The 20,265-nt window shown below is 47.9% G+C and overlaps 1 protein-coding gene across 12 annotated transcripts in view; it reads right to left on the bottom strand.

Annotated features, from left to right (window-relative positions):
• The window catches only part of TSPAN18 (tetraspanin 18), a 202,813-nt gene that overhangs the window by 145,657 nt on the left and 36,891 nt on the right, over nucleotides 1-20,265 (bottom strand). For 8 of the 12 annotated variants that reach the window (XM_069555516.1, XM_069555521.1, XM_069555515.1 and 5 more), the window contains exon 2: nucleotides 16,855-16,933. The exons of the other annotated variants lie outside the window; for them this stretch is intronic. The gene's annotated coding sequence lies outside the window, so the exon portion shown is untranslated. The remainder of the gene's footprint in view (nucleotides 1-16,854; nucleotides 16,934-20,265) is intronic. 12 annotated transcript variants of the gene reach the window in all.

Raw genomic sequence — 20,265 nt, 5'->3', positions numbered from 1 at the left:
GGGGACTTCCTTGTCAGTCCAGTGGTTAAGACTCTGAGCTTCCAATGCAGGGACCGCAGGTTCAATCCCCACATGCCGCCAGGGCACGGCCAAAAGACAAAACAAACAAAAAAGACTACACAGAATTACAAGCACAGGGAGGGCTGTGGCAGGCAGGCGGTGGGGAACCGCAGAGTGATCTGTTAACAGCGGGAGAGGAGACGGAATGAATTCATTTCCTCCCTGTAGTAATTTGCCTGTAAATATTCACAAACCTCGCAGTTTCTCTCAGCCTTCCCATTAAAGATAAACGCATAAATAAACCAGCCTACCCAGGGCTTTGCACACAGGCTGCTGTTCCTGTACCCAAGTACCAGGGTGACTATTCAGCTGCTGCAAAGAATCCCAGAAGGTGTCCAGAGTGGGTGACTCGGAGAGCAAGGAGGTGGCTAGGCAGGACTTGGCGCCGGTCACTCCAGAGCTGGAGGAGATTTGCCTGCAAGACCCATGGAGGTGTGGACCCAGCAGGCCAAAACCCAGAACAGGTGGCCTTATTGGCCTAGGTTTGGTTTGATAAAGTATCCTCCCCACCCTCCAGCCTGGACCCCAGGGGGAGCTCAGAGGTCACACACAGAGAGCCCTCTGTGCTCCAGGTGGATCCCTTGATAAGGAGAAAAACAAACGCCTTCTTGAAATGCTAGGGATCCATGACATACAGAGAGGGAGCACCAACGTCGCAGACAGACCAACTATTGGAGGGTGATGACCTCTGGGCAAGGGGCCCTGTCAGGGCCAAAGTAGGGCCCCTCATAACCTACCCATGGCTCCCTCTTGGTGTACTTCCCTGAGCACTCAAGGAGTGGTAAACACCCGTCAGACAATGGCAGGAAGAAAGAGCAGCTCTTTCCTTCTCCCTAGACTGATGGTGAAAACTCCTGGGGCGCTTAACCTGGACGCACTTAATCAAGTCCTAGAATGACAATGGCAAATCCTTGCATAACACTGGCCTGGACAAGCTCTTTTGCTTTAAATTCTCACGACAACCCTAGGAGGCAGGTCACTACTATCCCCATTTTATAGATGGGAAAACTGAGGCCCATAAATAGAACCACACAAAAGTCAGGATTCAAACCCGGACATTCTGGTCCTGCAGTCTTGCAAAAGGATTAAGGCACAAAGGAGGCAGGACAGCAAAGTAGAAAGAAGCTGGAGGCAGGGTCCCAGGAAAAGAGCATGTGGGACATTTGGGGATAAGAAGGTGTATGTGCTATTTAAAAAATATATATATATATGAAGACCCAGGTGTGCAGCCCACCCACAATTACCTCATTTCATCTCATCAGCAGCTCTGTAAGGAAAGGTTATTATGCCCAATTCAGAGATGGAGAAACTGAGGTTCATGAAGCTTAATGGTCTTCTTCCAGCCAGGAAGTGGGGGCCAGGATTTGAATCCAGACCAACTCACCACCACCATTTCTATTGGCTTCAGATTCATTTCCTCTACCAGCCAGAGTGACTTGAAGCGAGTCCTTCACATCATGGACCTCAGTTTCCATATCTGTAAGTGGGTCCCTTCCTTAGCCCCAGTCCAGGGCGGCTGGGAAGACCAAATGAGGTGGCGGCAGATGTGAAGCAAGGGCCACTGCATGGCACATAGCCTACGGCACAGGCTCCAAAGCCCAGGTCCTGACTGTACCTAGAAGACTGCCATTTACAACAGCATGCCCTGACGCCCCACAGGATGCTCTGCCAGCAAAGAGATTCAATTATGGTCATTATGGTGCACTTAGGAAAACCAGGGAGCAGGCTAATACATTTCAGAAAGATTTGCAAGAGCAGAGGATGAATCAAAATGAGTTTTCTACTTAACCCTCAGTTAAACAGAAAATCCATTTAACCACAAGGCATCACTCTGTCTTCCCACTCTCTAGTCAATCATTTTTTTTTTCCTTTACTGTCTGCCACTTCGATTTATATTTTTATTCCCTGAAGCTGCCTTAGAATGAAAAATAAGTTCACTGATGGGGAGAAAGATGTCATAAACCTCTCGGGGTCTGCAGCCCTGGACCAGCATCCTCAAACCTTTGCTCCTTCCAGCAGGGCAAAGGTGGGCACACTGCTTATATCTGTGGCAGCCAGAGAAGCTGATGGGCTCTGGAGGAAGCAGCTCCATGGACCCAAGGGGGAATGCTAATATACACCTCCCACCAGCCCTTCCTTATCCCTCCGTAAAGCAAACCAAATATCTGCAGTCATTGGCAGCCTCCAGAAAGAGGCTGAGGGAAAGATGTACTCAGAGGGACCACAGGGGATGAATTCATTGACCTCCAAGTGTGCTAAGCCACAGAGCCCTGGATATCAGAGCTGTCGGGGAGACACAATAAAAAAGCAGGGATAGATTAAAGTTAGGGAGACTGTTCCCCACAAAACGGGAAAGGAAATGTATCACCAGCTGGTTTTCTGTAGCATTTAATAAAGCAGCCTTGACTACATATGCAACAAGACTCTCCAGGTACACAACTTCCAGGTAAAATCCATGATGCTCAGTGAAGTCTGAATTTCAGACAAATACCCAAGAATGTTTTAGTTTTTGTTCCAAATAGTCCATGGGACTGCTACTGATGGAACATAAGAGCGTAAAGCATTAGTTGGTCAGTCATGTCCGACTCTTCGCAACCCCGCGGACAATAGCCCGCCAGGCTCCTCTGTGCATGGGATTCTCCAGGCAAGAATACTGGAGTGGGTAGCCATTCCCTTCTCCAGGGGGGTTTTCCTGACCCAGGGATTGAACCCAGGTCTCCTGCATTGCAAGTGGATTCTTTACCATCTGAGCCACCTGGGGACTCCTACTGATGGGAAACGCATTTGCACTAAAAAAAGATTTGCTGGCTATACGAAGTTCAAGTTCGAGTTAACCTGGGCACCCTGTAGTGCGATCTGCTAACCTAGCAACCCTTTTCAGGAGGCACGCATTTAGCATCGAGCACTAGCAGACATCGGAAGCACGCTGCCGGAATGGGGGCCCCCAGCCAGGTACTGCCCAGGAAGGAGTCCCACATGGCTATTTTGCAGCGGGACCTGGTGCGCAAAGAAAAGCAGGAAGCCGAACTCGGCGAACTTTCTGGAGGCATCTCTGCTGTATGTGTGCCTGAGTGGGAACAAAAGCAGGAAGCGAGTGGGCCTCTTGTCCTGAGAGGGGCACTGCCCGAGTTCTCTTCCCTCCATTTCCCAAGCTCTCTCTAATGTTGTTTCACGGCCTGAACAATAACAGTGTGTGCTGGCACGCCCGCCCAGGCACACAAAGCGCTCGAATTTCTTATCTTGGAGAGCAATCAGGTTGTTCTACCAGATTTCAAGCTCGTTGAAGTTATGGACCGGGGATTTTTAATTCCTGTATCCCAGAGGATGCTCAGCGAATGATGAAGGGAAAAAGGAAAGAAGAAAGGGGGTGGGGGGAGAGAGAGAGAGGATTTGTTGGTATAAATGCCAAGAGCTGGGATATCTGGGCTTGGAAAGGGGCTCCCAGGGCCCAGAGGACCGCCCAGGCTGCAGAAGCTGCTCTGTCACCCAGGTCTCCTTGCTCCCTCCCCTGGGTGTGGAGGCCTTGGCAGTCATGGGCTGGGGGGCTATTTGGGGAACAGGCAAAAGAAAGCCCAGTCTCAGGTCTGAGACCCTTGTAGCCTCCGCCCCCTCAGAGCTCTGCATTTACCCAGAGCCACCCCCAGCAGGAGGATGCACTGCAAGAAGGAGGAACAGGCCTGGGGAGCTTTTCCTAGGCCAGAGAGCAGATTCCGCACCCTCCTGCTCCACCCTGTCCCCCTCCTGTGGGAGACACGCCTGCTTCCCGGTTCAAGTTCAGTTTAAACAGATGTTGTATCCCTAAGAAGCCAGCACTGTTTTTGAAGCCCGGGAGAAAAATCTCAGCTCTGAAGGGATATTTCCTACCAAGGAGGCTCTCCGGGGAGTCTTGGCAGAAATAAAAACCCAAGGTCCTGGATGCTTATCTCCTGGTATTTATGAGATTTTTCATTAGAACGGCTGTCTTCATGGACTGCTCTGCAGAAAAAGGAAAGGGAAGGAGAGAGAGGGAGGGGAGGAGGAGAGCAGGGATCCCACTGAGCAGGGCTGGGTGCAACTCCAGAGGGGATGTCGGCTCATATCCACCAGAGCAAACTGTCACTCCATGCAGGCAGCTTTCTGTGTCCGGCTCTCTGTTATGCTAGACTGTACATAGATGTCCTCAGACCCAGGGTGGCCTTCAGGAATTAGCGCCTGGGGTCGCATGGAGTCAGACATGACTGAAGCGACTTAGCAGCAGCAGCAGCAGCAGCAGCCAACCTACTCAGGGTCCTCCTCAGTGTATACAGGACACCTGCAAGGCCTTTCTGCACCTATTTCCACCTGGAAACTAGCTGGTCACACAGCAGAGCCCGTCCACAGCATCACCTCTTCAGAGTCCTCCGCCGGCCTCCCCTCCACTGCCCAGGACAAGAGGCCCATTCGTTTCCTGCAATATCTCCCAAGGGCCGGGTTGTAGGGGCAGTCTGCACAAGGTGTAGGCAATAGGGGATGAATTGTCTGCAGGAAAATTTAAAACAAACATAAAACCAGCTAAAACCTGACAGTGCTAAACAACGTCAATGATGAAACGTACTGCCTTGAAAAAAAAACAATCTTGTTGTTCCAAGTTCTAAACAACTGCTGTAATCACGACTGAGTTTTAATAATATGTGTGGAAGCTCCACATAAGCACATTTTTATTACTTGACCTTTCATAAATATTGTGCTTACATGGATGTGAGCTCAGAGGACAACCTCTGGTACAGCGGACGCCAACACGAGCCGATTCTGCTGCACAAGCTCGTTGTGAGAAAAAGGATTCAGAGCCGAGCGAGTTCTGTCCGTACGGGGTGGTTCCAAGACTAGTGCTCTGTACTAGTTCTCTTTGTACCAGCTCCTTTGATACTAGACATTCTCACAGATGCCAGATCTTCAAGTCTTCAATAGCAGACTTGAACGAGGCAATGACAGGGCGGTGGCTGCAAGGACATTGAAACAGAGTATTGCCAAGGCAGCCACCTCTGTTCATTCTCCCAGCCTTGCGGGGTTCACACTTTTGGAACTTCCTTTGTGCAATTTCTTCTCTTTTTTCAAAAAAAACCATTAATTTAATTAAAAAGTATGAACTCATTCCTTCCCCCCCCGCCCCCCCCCGCTATTTTTTGCTGCTGTAACATTTGTTGACTGGCATGGTTCTGTATATAAAGTCCATTGAAAGGAACATTTCGCTTTTTCTGGCCATTATTGGAATTGGCTTTATTTCATCACTATTACTGAAAATAATTTTGTTGTACAGAGATGACAGGGCTTAAAAGCCATCTTCCCCGGGTGTTGCATATCCTAGGTACCTCATCCGGCTGCCCCATTCTAGCTTCTGTCGAGCACCGATAGTTGAACAGCACTCACCTTCAGGGCAAGCTAAGCCTGGGCTTGCTCTTGCAGCTGGCTTCTCTTCCGCAACAGTTCCCTGGACAATGCAAAACTAAGATCTGTTCACCCTGGGGTCCCAGCCGGGCCGCCCTCTGGGCAGCTCTGGGTAGCCGCAGCGGGTACCTTCTACAGGTTCTCCAAGACCCTGCACTGCTCCATCATCTTCTTCATCTACACTCACCCCGAGGGGGTCTCATTAGGGATGAAGGCTGGAAATACTCGTCAGCTGATGGGTCCCAGACTTGTCTCTTCAGCACAGGCCTCGCCCCTGAACTCCAGGTATATACCTTCATTCGTGTTTTTGCCACCTCCATTTGGATGGATCCATGTCCCACCTTAAAATGGCTCAAAAGAGAGCTCGGTATGCACGTGTCCCTCATCCCTCACTGAAGCCCAGCCACCCAGGCGTCTCCACTTACAGGCACAAAACTCTAGTCATCCATGACGCCTCTGTTCCTCTTCCTCCTCATCAGTTAGTCTGTCAGCTCTACTTTCCAAACAGATGATGAATGATTTGGCTTCAAAGCACCTCCACCACCCTTTTGTCCTTCCAAATCACCTCATCTCTGGCCTGGATCAGTCTCTACCCCAGTCTCCTTGTCCCCTATAATCTGTCCTCTATTCCGCAGTCAGAGTGATCTTGGTAAAATGTATTATTTTACTGGGTCCTGTCTCCTCCTTGTACACTGGCTTCCCATCACACTTAGAATCCAAATCCACAGTCCTCACCTGACTGGCAGCTCCCTCCTGGCCTCCCCCCTCTCCTTACTTCCCTCGCTCTATCACTGCGGCCTCCTTGCTGATCCTCCAACGTGCCAGCTGCCATTGTGGCCCTTACTCTTGCTGTTCCCTTCACCAGGAAGCTCTTCCCACAGATGAAGTCCAGGCTCACTCCCTGCAAGTCTCTGTTCAAATGACATCTGATCGGGATGCCTTATCCGAAAGAGCACATCCCTGGCCCCTCCCTTTCTCTTCCTGCCTGTAATACTGTCTGACACTCAGTTCATTTGTCTGATCTCTGTCTCCTCCAACTTGAGTCCAAGCTCCACGAGGGCAGGGACTTTGCTGTTTTGTTCACAATACTACATTCCTAGCATATAAAGCAGAACCTGGTACATACATACCAGAGGCTCAACAGTATTTACAGAATCAACACAGTGGACTTACATTTAACATCTTCCCTCAGACTAACTCTGGGCAAAGCATTGCTGTCATCACACCCATTTTGCAGATGTGGAAACTGAGACTCAAAGAATGGGAGGGACTTAGCCTCAAGACCCCTCAGATCCATGTCAGTTAGTGACACATCCATGATTAAAACACAGGCTTCAAAGAAGAGAAAATCAATACAGAAAATCAACAAAATCAAAAGCTGGTTCTTCGAGAAAACTGGCAAAAATGAAAAAACCTCTAGCCAGGCTAAGAAAAAAAGAGAGAAAATACAAATTATTAATATCAGAAATGAAAGAGAGGACATCACTATAGTTTCTACAAACATGAAAAGGGAAATCAAAGAATACTGTGAATGATTCTATGCCCATAAATTTGATAACCTAGATGAAACAGACCAATTTCTTGAAAGACACAATCTGCCAAAAATCCTACAAAAAGAAATATGCAATCTGAATAGGCCTGTACCTATTAAACATTTTGAATCAATAATTAATAACCTGTCAAAACAAGAAAACATTAGGCACACATGGGTTCACTGGTGAATTCTACCAAACATTTAAGGAGGAATATATCAATTCACAACAATCTCTTCCAAAAAATACTAGCAGAGAAAATACGTTCTGACTCATTCGATGAGACCAGTATTAACCTAATACCAAAAGTGAAAACAGGGCTTCCCTGATAGCTCAGTAGGTAAAGAATCTGCCCGCAATGCAGGAGACCCTGGTTCGATTCCTGGGTCAGGAAGATCTGCTGGAGAAGGGATAGGCTACCCACTCCAGTATTCTTGGACTTCCCTTGTGGCTCAGCTGGTATAGAATCTGCCTGCAATGTGGGAGACCTGGGTTCGATCCCTGTGTTGGGAAGATCCCCTGGAGAAGGGAAAGGTTATCCACTCCAGTATTCTGGCCTGGAGAATTCTTTGGACTGTATAGTCCATGGGGTTGCAGAGTCAGATATGACTGAGTGACTTTTGAGTTTCTCTGGTGGCTCAAATGGTAAAGAATCTGCCTGCAATGAGGGACTCGGGTTTGATCCCTGCGTTGGGAAGAACCCCTGGAGAAGGAAGTGGTAACCGACTTCAGTATTCTTGCTAGAGAATCCCCATAGACAGAGGAGCTGGTGGACTACAGTCCATGAGGTCGCAAAGAGCTGGACGTGACTGAAGCGACTTGGCATGGCAAAACTGAAAAAGACACTACAAGAAAACTAGAGACAAATATCTCACAAACATACACGTAAAAATCGTCAACAAAATATGAACAAATAGAATTGAAAAAAGTATAAAAAGAATTATACGATATGGCCAAGTGGGATTTATCCCAGATATACAAGGCTGGTTCAATATTCAAAAACCAGCTAAAGTAATCCATTTTATCAATTGGCTAAAGAAGAAACATCACATGATCACATTAATAGATATAAAAACAGCATGACAAAATCCCATATCCATTCATAATAAAACTCTCAGAAGACTAGAGAAATAGAGGGAAATTTTATCAACTTGATAAGGAATGCCTATAAAACTCCATATCTAACATCATCCTTAATGGTGAAAAGCTAGAAATGCTCCCATTGAGAAACGAGGAAAGTACATCCCTTCTCACCATTGCTTTTCAATATTGTACTGGAAGTCCTAGCTAGTGCAATAAGACATAGACTTTTTTATTTTCATGTATTAGGAAGGAAACTTTTCCACTTTCTATGGGTATTTTAATCTTACAGATTGGGAAGGAAAGAATAAAATTGTCTTTGTTCACATATGACATGATTGTCTATCTTTAAAATTTGAAAAAACTGACCGAAAACTGCTTGGAACTCATAAGTATTTATAGTAAAGTGAGGTTGCAGGATACAAGCTTAGCAGATAAAAGTCCATTGCTCCCCTATACACAAGCAGTGAACAAGTGGAACTTGAAATTTTTAAAAAAGTATACATTTCCATTGGCACCCAAAGAAATGAAATACTTAGGTATAGTTCCAACAAAATATGTAAAGGATCTATATGAGGAAAACTGCAAAACTATGATGAGAGACATCAGAGAAGAAACTAAATGATTAGAGAGATAGTCCATGCTCATGGACAGAAAAGACTCAGCATCGTCAAGATGTCAGTTCTTCCCAATTTGATCTATAGATTCAATACAACCTCAGAGAAAACTCCAGAAAGTTGTTTTGTGGATACCTGCAAACTGATTTTAAAGTCTCATAAAGAAGCAAAAGACCCAGACTAGCCAACATTACAATGAAGAAGAAGAACAAAGTCATAAGACGGGCACTACTGCCTTCAAGACTTATAAGCTACAGTAATCAAAACAGTGTGGTCCTGGCAAAACAGTGAACACATAAATCAATGGAAAAGAATAAAGAGCAGAAACAGACCCACATAAATACAGCAAACGGATCTCTGACAAAGAAGCAAAAGGAATGTAGTGGAGAAGTTGTCTTTTCCACAAATGGTGCTGGAACAACTGAATATCCACAAGCAAAATATATATATATACATACACGTACACACACATATAGACACAGATCTTATAACTATCCCCCAAATTAACTCAAAATGGATCACAGACCTAAACATAAAATACAAAACTATGAGACTCCTAAAAGATAACACAGGAGAAAGATCTACATGACTTTGGGTAGAGCAATGACTTTTCAGATACAGCATCATAATCCATGAAAGAAATAATTGATCAGCTAGACTTGATTAAAAGTTTAAAATTCTGTTCTCTGAAGGACATTGTCAAGAAAACAAGAAGTCACAGACTGGAAGAAAATGTTTACAAAAGATGCATAGATAAAGAATTATTACTGAAAATATACAAGGAACTTGTAAATTCGTAAACTTGCTTTGTTGTAAAACCAAACAATAAGTAAACAAACAACTCAATTTAAAAATGGCAAAAGACCTGAACAGACAACTCACCAAAGATCCACAGATGGAAAATGAGCATATAAAAAGATGCTTTACACCATATGTGATCAGAGAAGTACAAACTGAAACAAAATTGGATACTGCTAAACACCTGTAAAAATGGCCAAAATCCAAAACACTGACACCAAATGCTGAGAAAGAAGTGAAACAACAACTCTCATCCACTGATGTTTGGAAGGCAAACTAGTACAGCCACTTTGGAAGAGAGCTTGGCAGTTTCCCACAAACTTAAGCAAACTTTTACTGTATAATCCAGCAGTTGTGCTTCTTAGCATTTACTCAAATGAGCTGAAAATTTACGTCCACACCAGAACCTGCAGAAGTTTTACAGTAGCTTTACCCATAATTGCCAAAACTCGAAAGCAGACAACATATCTTCCAGTTGTGCTGTGCTTAGTCACATAGTCATATTCGACTCTTTGCGACCCAATGGACTGCAGCCCGCCAGGCTCTTCTGTTCATGGGGATTCTCCAGGCAAGAATACTGGAGTGGGTTGCCATACCCTCCTCCAAGGGATCTTCCTCACCCAGGGATCGAATCCAGGTCTCCTGCATTGCAGGCAGATTCTTTACTGTCTGAGCCACCAGGGAAGCCCGATATCCTTCAGTAGATGATGGATAAATAAACTGTAGTACAACCAGACAATGGAATACTATTCAGTGCTAAAAAGAAATGAGCTTAGCAGAATTACTGGCAATGGCTAAAGTGTGGATGCACTCCAAGGGTCCATCAGCAGATGAATGGATTAGCAAGATGTGGTTCACACATACAGAGGAATATTGCTCAGCTTTAAAAAGGCAGGAAATTCTGTCATACACTACAACATGGACAAACCTTGGGGACATTACACTAAGTGAAATAAGCTGTTACAAAAATAATAATAATGGATGATTCCACTTCTATAAGGCACTTAAAGAAGTTAAAATCATGGCAGCAGGAAAGACGAATGGGGTTTGCCAGAGGCTGGGAGGAGAAGGGAATAGGAAATTATTGTTTAATGTTTATTTTTACAAGATGAAAGGCATTCTGGAGATGGATGGTGGGGATGGTTGCACAGCAATTTTAAATGCACTTAATATCACTGAACTGTGCACTTCAAATGGTTAAAACATTAAATTCTGTTATATATATTTCACCACAATAAAAAATAGGGGAAAAAAAGAAGCTGAACTATCCAAACATGAAAAGACATGGAAGAACCTTAAACGCACATTACTAAGTGAAAGAAGTCAATCTGAAAAGGCTCCATACGTATGATTCCAACTCTATGACATGCAGGAAAAAGGCAAAACTACAGAGATGGTAGAAAGATCAGAGGTTTCCAGGGTTCAGTAGTGGGGGGAGGATGAATTGGTGGAGCACAGAGGATTTTTAGGGCAGTGAAACTACTCTGTATGATACTGTGATGGCGGATACATCATTATCCATTTGTCAAAACCCATAAAATGAATATGCAATACCAGCAGAGAACCACAGCATAAACTATGGGCTTTGGGTGATAACAATGTGTCAGCGTAGGTTCCTCGACTGTAATGTATGTACCGCTGGGTGTGGGATGTCAGTAGTGGGGGTGGCTGCATGTGTGTGTAGGAATGCACAGAGACAGAGAGAATATGAGAAGTCTCTGCACTTTCCCCTCCATTTTGCTATGAATCTGAAACTGCTCTAGAAAACAAAGTGTACTTTAAAAGAGAAAACAGCTTCAGAGTCCAGACCCCACTCTCCTGCCTCCATCCCACAACACAGCCCTGCCTGTGGCCCAGAAAAGGAAGGCGTCGTGGCAAACCCTAAAGCACAGTTAGCGTCTCCATTCACATCTCACATCAACAGCTCTGGGCAGACAATACACTGCCACGGCCACCAAAGGCGCACTGCCGGCTGATTTGGGCTTTTTTCTTTATTTGTAGGCTATTAATGAACATACATTAGTTTACACGTGTTTTTTTAAATTATTTTTGGTAGTGCTGGGTCTTCTTTGCCGTGCACAGGCTTTCTCTAGTTGCGAGTGGGGGCTGCTCTCTGCTGTGGTGCGTGGGCTTCTGATGGCGGTAGCTTCTCTTGCTGTGGAGCACCGGCTCTAGCGTGTGCAGGCTTCAGCAGCTGCCGCATGTTGAGCTCAGTGGTTGCAACTCCTGGGTTCTAGAGCTCAGTAGCTGTGGGGCGCGGGCTTAGTTGTTCCGCGCCATGTGGGATCTTCCCGGATCAGGGATGGAGCCCGTGTCTCCTGCGTTGGCAGGTGTACTCTTTACCGCTGAGCCACCCAGGGAAGCCCTAGTTTACACTGTTAACCAATGAAAACGGTGGCTGGGTGCAGCAGGATGATCACCAGTCCAGGTCAGAAGACCTGCACACTAAGGCCATCTCCTTCCAAAGCTCTGCGGCTTTGGGCAAGGCATTTCCCCTCTGTGATGCTGAAACGCATCTGAAAATGAATACTCCCTCCCTCTTTGCCACATCTTGCTATTTGAAAGTTCTTCAGCTGTGATTCATAGTGTGGATATATGTCATTTCTTAAAAAAAAAAAATAAAACCTTTTAAGGGCATGTTATGCTCATTTTTGCTACATGAACAGAAAAGTAATACTTTGCTTATTTTTAGATGAGGAAGTTTAGACTTATTATTAACTATCCATGATGTGAAGGAGTGGTCACCCCACCGAGTGAAGGGTCGGTCTGGCCTTGTTCTCACAGCCAACCAGGTCAGGGAGAGAGGACATTTCAGAGGGAAAAACACAGGGACAATGTGTGTGTGGTCCTGGGATGAACTTGTTGCAAATTTTAAACAACTTGAAAAAGAAAAGAAAGGAAAGGTTTGGTATGGGCAATACCCTGGAGGGCAGAGAAGGACCAGGTTACTGTCATGAGTCACAGGCAGATGAGCTGGATTGGGACTCAGGTCTTCCTCCAAATCACACTAGGGTTGGGTAAGAGGTTAGTCAGACTCACCTGGACCACTGTCTTTTGTTTGGCATCTCTGAAGCCTTTCCAGAATCAAGGAAAATCAGGATATCTCCCCCATTAACCTCTTTCAACCTTATCATGGCCTCTTCACCTTAGTGACTGAAGCTTTAGTTCAGGGTTACATCTTCTCTGCCCTGGATCATCCTGGCAGGCTCCCAACCAGCCTCCCTGACTGTGCTTTATCTTCCTTAAAACACCAGCAGTGCACAATCATGGTTGTACATTGGAATTACCTGGGGAGTTTTAAAATATACTAATACTCTTCTTAAAATTTACACATAAAGCTCCAGTGATCAAAACAGCTGGTAACAGCATAAGGATAGACATACAGACCAGAGGACAGCAAGGAGACCAAACGAGTCCATCCGAAATGAAATCAACCCTGAATATTCATTGGAAGGACTGATGCTGAAGCTGAAGCTCCAATATTCTGGCCACCTGATGTGAAGAGCCGACTCACTGGAAAAGACTCTGATGCTGGGAGGGATTAGGGGCAGGAGGAGAAGGGGACAACAGAGGATGAGATGGCTGGATGGAATCACTGACTCAATGGACATGAGTTTGAGCAAATTCCAGGAGACAGTGAAGGACAGGGAAGCCTGGTGAATTGCAGTCCATGGGGTCACAAAGAGTTGGACAAGACTTATACACTAAACAACAACAAATAGATCAGTGGGATGGAATTGAGAATTCAGAAACAAACCTATACACCTATGGCCAATGAACTTTCAACAAGGGTGCCAAGACTATGCAATGGGGGAAAACGGTCTCTTCAATGGTAGTCCAAGGATATTCAAGTGCCAAAGAATGAAGTTGGACTCCTACCTCAAACCATATAGAAAAATTAACTCAAAATGAATCGATGGCCTAAATTTAAGAGCTAAGGTCTTAAAACTCTCAGCAGAAAACACGAGGTGAATCTTTATTAGTTTGGATTTGGCAACGGAGTCTTAGACGTGACACCGAAAGCACAAGCAACAGAAGGGAGAATAGGTAAGTGGGTAGAGGCTCTAGGCGGTGGCAGCCAGGCCTTCTTCACCACCACCCACCACCCGCCAGCCACCTGCTTCCTGCTGGGAGATCTCAGCAGGAGGATGACCTGGAGGCTTCCAGGAAGCTGCCATCACTCATTTGCGCAGCCTGCTGTAAAGGGCTGGCTGGGGAGATAAAAACATCAAGGGACTCCCCATTCTTCCTGGGTGGAGAACACAGGAGCAGTGCCACTGTGGGTGCCTGCCACGGTGCGTCACTGCAGGCATGCAGGGCGCTCTTAAGCCACGTGGGGACCACCATGAACGCCATGGGATGACGTGAGTCCGGGGGCTGCTTCATGAACGTCTTAGGTGCCTCTGTGGGCACAACGGGGAATCACTGTAGCGCTATGTGGCGTCCCTAAGGACATACACAGTGTGCCTCTGGAAATGTGAACAAGTGCCTGTGAGGGGGCTGTGGGTGCTGTGGGGTGCTATGGCAAACACGCTCTCTTTAGGGCAGGAACCCTGGGTTTGGGTCCTAACCTTGCTGCTTTTCAGAGGTGAATCCTAGAATAATTTACCACTTTCCAAAATCCCAACTGTCCTTAAAAAGAGCTTACTAATCGCTGCCTCTCGGGAGGTGGGGAGGATCCGTGATTATCTCCAGAAAGGGTCCAGGAAAGATCACTGGGAGTCAAACGTAAACCATGGAATTAAGGCTCAGGAAGAACTGTTCACACCCGACATGGCCTCACGCCCCAGGAGTGTCAGAACAGAGAGCTGATACAATCCAGGCGCTTCCTCTTGGGCCATTTTTAGATCACGTCCAGAAAGAGGTATGTGTCTCCAGGGTGACCCCACTGTGTGCTCACAAACACCCAGCTTTCTCATGTCAAGAGCCCAAGCCTCTTCACAGAGGTCACCTCGGAAGGCCACCCACATCATTCCAGGGAGCGACCCTCGTTCAAAGCAAACAGGAGCATCGCGCTGGCTATTTCCTGGCCCTTACGACCACCCAGTGAGGGTGCGTGCTATTTGCCCACTTAATAGATAAGAAAACTGAGATCATTCTGGGTGATCAAAGCACTCGTCTGGAGTCAAACGGCTACTGAAGGGCGGAGCTGGGACTCAGCCTCCGTCAGTCTGGCTACGAGAGGCCGGCAAACATTCCCCACAACAGTGCACGCCTGTCTGCCCGTAGCTGATGGTCATCTTTACGTGCTCCCTGTGACTATAACATTTCTGTTTCCTGATTAACAACAGAGGCCAGACGAGATCACTGCTGTCTCAGCAGCCTTGCTGATGGTAAACCAAGATCAAGAGCCTCCTTACTGTTTTTCTTTCTGTACTTCAAGAGACTCTTTCCTCCCATCCAAGCCCCAAGGCTTCCCCTGATGGAGAAACATCCCTTAAAGAAAGATCCTAAGGAAGTTAAGCTACTTCTGACTCACTTCAGCGCCTTCCCCTGATTAAGAAAATCAGGCAGGAATCCAGGCTCTGATAAGGTGATTGCTTCCTGTGGGGATCAGGAGGTTTACACAGAATATTATGGCCGAGGTGGCTGGTGGAACCCGGGGAGCTGCAGGACAGATGCTGTGGGGGCTCCAGAGAAGCCCCCCACCCCCGATTCCTGGCCTCAGTGCCCCCTCTGCCTTGTCCACTTGGGTGGCCCTTGACCTGGTCCTGCTTTATCTGCTGCTAGGACCTGGCCACCCTGCCTCGGATTTCAACCTAAAATAACCCCAGCCAGCCAGGAGGCACACTCCACCGTTGACAGGACAAGCTTGGAAACTGGTGGAATATCGGATTAGTGACTCAGAAAATGACCAAGTACAAACCCAATCACGGGCACCAGAAATCCAAGACCCACAGAGATTTTAACAAGAACCCAAACTTAAAAAAAAAAAAAATTGTTTAAAAGACGTTCATGTCTTTTTCAAGAAATGAAGTTCAGAGATGTGATTTAGTTTCAAGGAATTTTTTGACCTTAAGATTCAAGTCATAGAACCAGTAAGCAAAATGCACAAGAATGGTCGGGTAGTTCAGGGAGGTGCTTCAAATTCAGCCACACAGTGCTGTGTGACCTTGAGTGAGTCACTTAACTTCTCTGAGACCTGGTTTTCTCTTCCCTAAGATGGAGGTGACAGTAGGGCTGTTGGTACAGGAACTGCAACTTAACCTTGCACTTGGCATGGAGAAGCTTCAGTCAAGGTTAGTAAATCTGACTCTTCTGATTAGCAGGGACTCAAACACAGTTCCGTCTACATCTCTGTGGTCTGCACCTGTGCTCTTTCCCCTGAGGGTCTGCGTCATCCTTTACTCAAGACAGGCCATCAGATCCCTCAGAGCTTTCCAATCCCCTCTCCTCGCCACAGACTTGACCAAACCTCTGCCTCCCTGCCACTCCCCCCACCCCGACACTACCACCTGTCCCTTCCTCTAGCTCAGCCCTGGTCTTGGGACCTCAGCAACCGGGGACGTGTGGTTGGAACAGAGATTTGAGTCACTGCTGCCCCATTTTTACAGATGAGGAAATAAGGCACAGACTGAGAACCAGAAGCCAAACATCCTGGCTTCTCATTCAGGAACCTTCAGGGAAAAAATGAGGCGAGCCGGCCTCTCACCACACCTGGGATGGTGAGCAGCCAAGAAGCTTCCAGAACCCAAGAAGCAGACCAAGGCTTTTCCATTCCCAATTCCATCGTGGTATGTGATGACTGATCCTAGTACTTGTGGATTTAAACTTTATCCAAAAAGAGAGTCTTGGGATGGGGGAGAGGAGGAGGGGAGAGACGGGTGGAAATCACCCTAGGAAGGTATTTCCTTCCCACAATCCCAAGATTATGGTGGGTGCGGGGGAGGGGTGGGGTAGGGGGGTGTAGGGGAGAGGTGTGGAGGAGGTGTTGGGGAGGGGCATGTGGGGGAGGGGAGGGAGGGGTCCTTGACAGAGGGGAGACCCTCTGTGAGCCTCCAGGAACTCTGCTTCCCCCAGACGGCTCACTTCCTCCAGCCCTTCAACCCTCAACCTCCTGGGCTGTCTCAGGACCAACCCTGACCTTCCGCCCCGCAGTGGGGTAGCACCCAGTCTGGTGAGATTCCCTCTTCAGCGTCAGCCTCCTCCTCATCCCTCACCCCTCACCTTTGCTCCCAGCAGGGAGCAAATATCTGGGGGTGAGGACAAGAGGAAAGCCGCCCTTCGCCTGCCCTGCAGCCTCCAGCATGAACTGAGAGCTTTCTCACTCAGCCACAGAGGGTCTGAGAGCAGGGAGAGGAGAGAAGATTCGACCCTCCTATTTGAATAAGTTGAGATCCACGCCTCCAGGGCACCAACCGTACCTTTTTCAATTGGTGTCTTCTGCCTGGAGTGTCAAGATTCTCCTGAGGTCTCTTTCTGATAGTGGCTTCAGGATAAACTCTAGAAGGAGGATAGAGAAAAATACATTTTAAAAGGCTAAGGGGGGCTTCCCTGGTGGCTCAGGGGTAAAATCCGCCTGTCAACGCAGGAGGCACGGGTTCGATCCCTGATTTGGGAAGATCCTACACACCTCGACTACTGAGCCCGTGTGTCCTGGACCCCGTGGTCCACACCAGACAAGCCGCCGCAATGAGAAGCTTGCACACCACAATCAGACAGTGGCCTCCACTCGCCCCACCTGGAGAAGACGCCCATGCAGCAACGAAGACCCAGCACCGCCAAAAATAAACAAATAAGGCAAGGGATGGGGGGCATGCGGCTTCTGGGGGCCACGTCGCTTAGATGTTCACCTACTCTCTCCTCCCATCTCTGCGAGAGGTGATACAGAAGCCAGACAGGGCCCAGCAAGACAGAAGCAAGCACCCAGCCCCACCGAGGGTCCCAGGATGGTGTCCCCATTGCCTAGGGCTCAGGGTGTATTTTCAGTCTGGGAGCCTGTACAACGGCCCTGTGATAACACGGAGCAGGCTGATTGCAGCACCACACTGCATCTCTTTGCTTCTAGCTAGAATGTTATCAACTTGGTGTGGGGACTCCACTTTCCTCAGGCGAAGTAAAGCCTCTCTGAGTCATTTTGAAAATGCGAAAGCGAATTAATCATTGCTTAATGAATGCAGGCTCTGGGGCAGACCCACACTTTCAAGATCTGGTCTTCAGACACAGGTAAGTAGTAAGCGGAGAACACTCTGATGGTGAGAAAAACAACTCAGCTCCAGAGCCCAGGACCCAGAAATCCAGCCTCTCCCCACACGCCCCACCTCCTCTCTGTCAGTTTCACGAAGAGTTCGAAGGTCACTGGAGAAGGATCAAATTCACTGCGTGCAGGCGGCATACCTGTCAGCCAAGGCTTAGGCCGGTTCCAGGGGACCAGCTCGTTCACATGCCCAGCTGAGCAAAAGACACAGCTGAGCAGAAACAGGGAGGGCCGGGGGCCCCCATCCCTGCCTTCCAATGACCCGTCCGCGCAGAAGCCCCGATTAAATTTCATGTTGCCTCAAATAATAATGACAATAATCCCAACACCCTCAACAATCTCATGAGAAAGTATGGCCCCGTTAGGAATGAGGACCACGATGAATTCCGAGGCGTTAACTTGCCCATATGGCCATACTGCTGAAAAGGGACAGACCCGGGACAACACTCAGGGAAGTCAAGCCCTTGAAACTGCCCTGTCCATGGTGGGGGAGGCCTAGTTCAAGGAGAGCAATGAGTTCAAGGTCTGCCCTGTAGGTCCCAGCACCAGCGCACCCTATGCATAAAAGAAGTTCTCAGAACTCTCTGCTAACTGATGGGGAACAAGGCTTGGCTGGAGGACATGACCTCGTTTTATTTGGCTACCTAATTTGGCTATTTATTTGGATGCCTCAGACATCCACCCAAGTGGTGTCAGCCCAGGGGGCCTCGAGTGTCATGGGCCAGACTAAAGCTACAGAGGAATTCATGATACATATACATGTACAGATACACCTACAGTCATATCCGTCTCCATATGCATCCATACACATATGGATAAGGATGTATATGTACATAATTTTCATTTTTAACTACAAAAGTGCAAGTATTTCCATACTCATTTATCCTGTTTAACAGATAGACTCACTGTGCAATCTCTGTGATATGACCTTCCAGGCTACAGGCCATGTAATCACATATGTGTGTGTGTGCATGCTAAGCCGGTTCAGTCATGTCTGACTCTTTGTGATCCCATGGCCTGTAGCCCACCAGGCTCCTCTGTCCATGGGATTCTCCAGGCAAGAATACTGGAGTGGGCTGCCATACCCTCATCCAGGGGACCTTCCCCACCCAGGGATCGAACCTGCGTCTCTTATGTCTCCTGCACTGGCAGGCAGGTTCTTCACCACTAGCACCGTATTTGTGTACATGTGTGATAAGCATGTACCCACAGTGGCCCACAGGCAGACCGCGAAATCTCCACGTGTTATACCACCCCAGCTCTCCGTGAGACCATGTCCACCGCTGCAAGTGAGCACACAGGCATCTTCTGGAGTCTTCTTCACAGTCGCACAGTATCCACGGTAGGTGTGGACCACAATCCCTCCCCTCGCCCACCATGCATAGTGAGTATTTCCATTTCTGGCTGTTACCACCGTGTGGCCATGGTCCCGCTGATGCACTCATTTCTGTGTGGATGGTTTCAAGCACTTTCAAAGCCTGGATGCCTCGAAGGTGGACGGCCAGGCAGAGGCTCTGCAAACATCACATTTGACAAACTGCCTTCTCCCTATTGTTGTTGTTGTTTAGTCACTTAAGTCGTGTCTGACTCTTTTGCGACCCCATGGACTGTAGCCCACCAGGCTCCTCTGTCCACAGGATTTCCCAGGCAAGAATACTGGAGTGAGTTGCCATTTCCTTCTCCAGGGGATCTTCCCAACCCAGGGATCAAACCCAAGTCTCCTGCATTGGCGGGTGAATTCTTTAGTGCTGAGCCACCAGGGAAGCCCCACAATACTGGATTAACTCCCTTCAAATAGCAGGGCAGGAGCCCCTTTGCTTGAATGCAAACTTGAACTCAGAGTTGCTTTTCTGCTCACCTCCCGGTGGCCTGGGAGGTCGTGTTCCCTGGATGAGGCAGGAGTTTATTTCTTGGCTTACGTAGCTGTCCACTGTTCCACTTTCCCGGAGCATCTCTGTGTTCCTGGCCCACCTGAGCCCAGGAACTACATTTACAGGCTCAGAACTGATAATGAGCTTCTATGAGCTCTAGGGACCGCGAGGAACACGTATTAATGTCAAGTGTGCCCGTCAGCCACACAGCCTGGGTGAATGTCACACATTAACAAAATTAAAGGCTGCAGCCACGCTGGGAAGGAGCCGCAGGCTGTGTGTCAGGAGGTGCGAGCAAGGCCCGTCAACAACAAAATTACTTTTCGGGTTTTGCACTCCTGAGCCCGAAGCTGTCTTCAGTCTTCGATGGAATTCTGTCTTCCTGCAGCCTGAGAGGAGATTAGTTTATTACCAGCCTGCCAGGAGAGGTGAAATCCGGCACTAATCCTAATTCCCATTTAAGCAAATCTGCATTGTGTGAGGGAAACCAGCTGGGCTCGGAATTTCTTCCCCTCTCCCCTGAGATCTCCTCCCAGCCCCATCCTCTCTGTGGGGGAGGGAAGTCACTACAGATGTTAGACCCAGAGCCCTCCAAGGAGGGGAAAAGAATCCTAGGGTTTGGGGCCAAGACGGCAACGTGGGGGCCAGGGCGGGGGGCTGGTGACAAGAGGCAGCATCGAAAGGTGGCCGGCAGGGTGATGGCGGCT

This window comes from Ovis canadensis, chromosome 15 (assembly GCF_042477335.2).
Source record: "Ovis canadensis isolate MfBH-ARS-UI-01 breed Bighorn chromosome 15, ARS-UI_OviCan_v2, whole genome shotgun sequence".
NCBI lineage: Eukaryota > Metazoa > Chordata > Mammalia > Artiodactyla > Bovidae > Ovis > Ovis canadensis.
The sequence above is the reverse complement of the archived record's forward strand: the minus strand, read 5'-3'. Positions and strand labels throughout refer to the sequence as shown.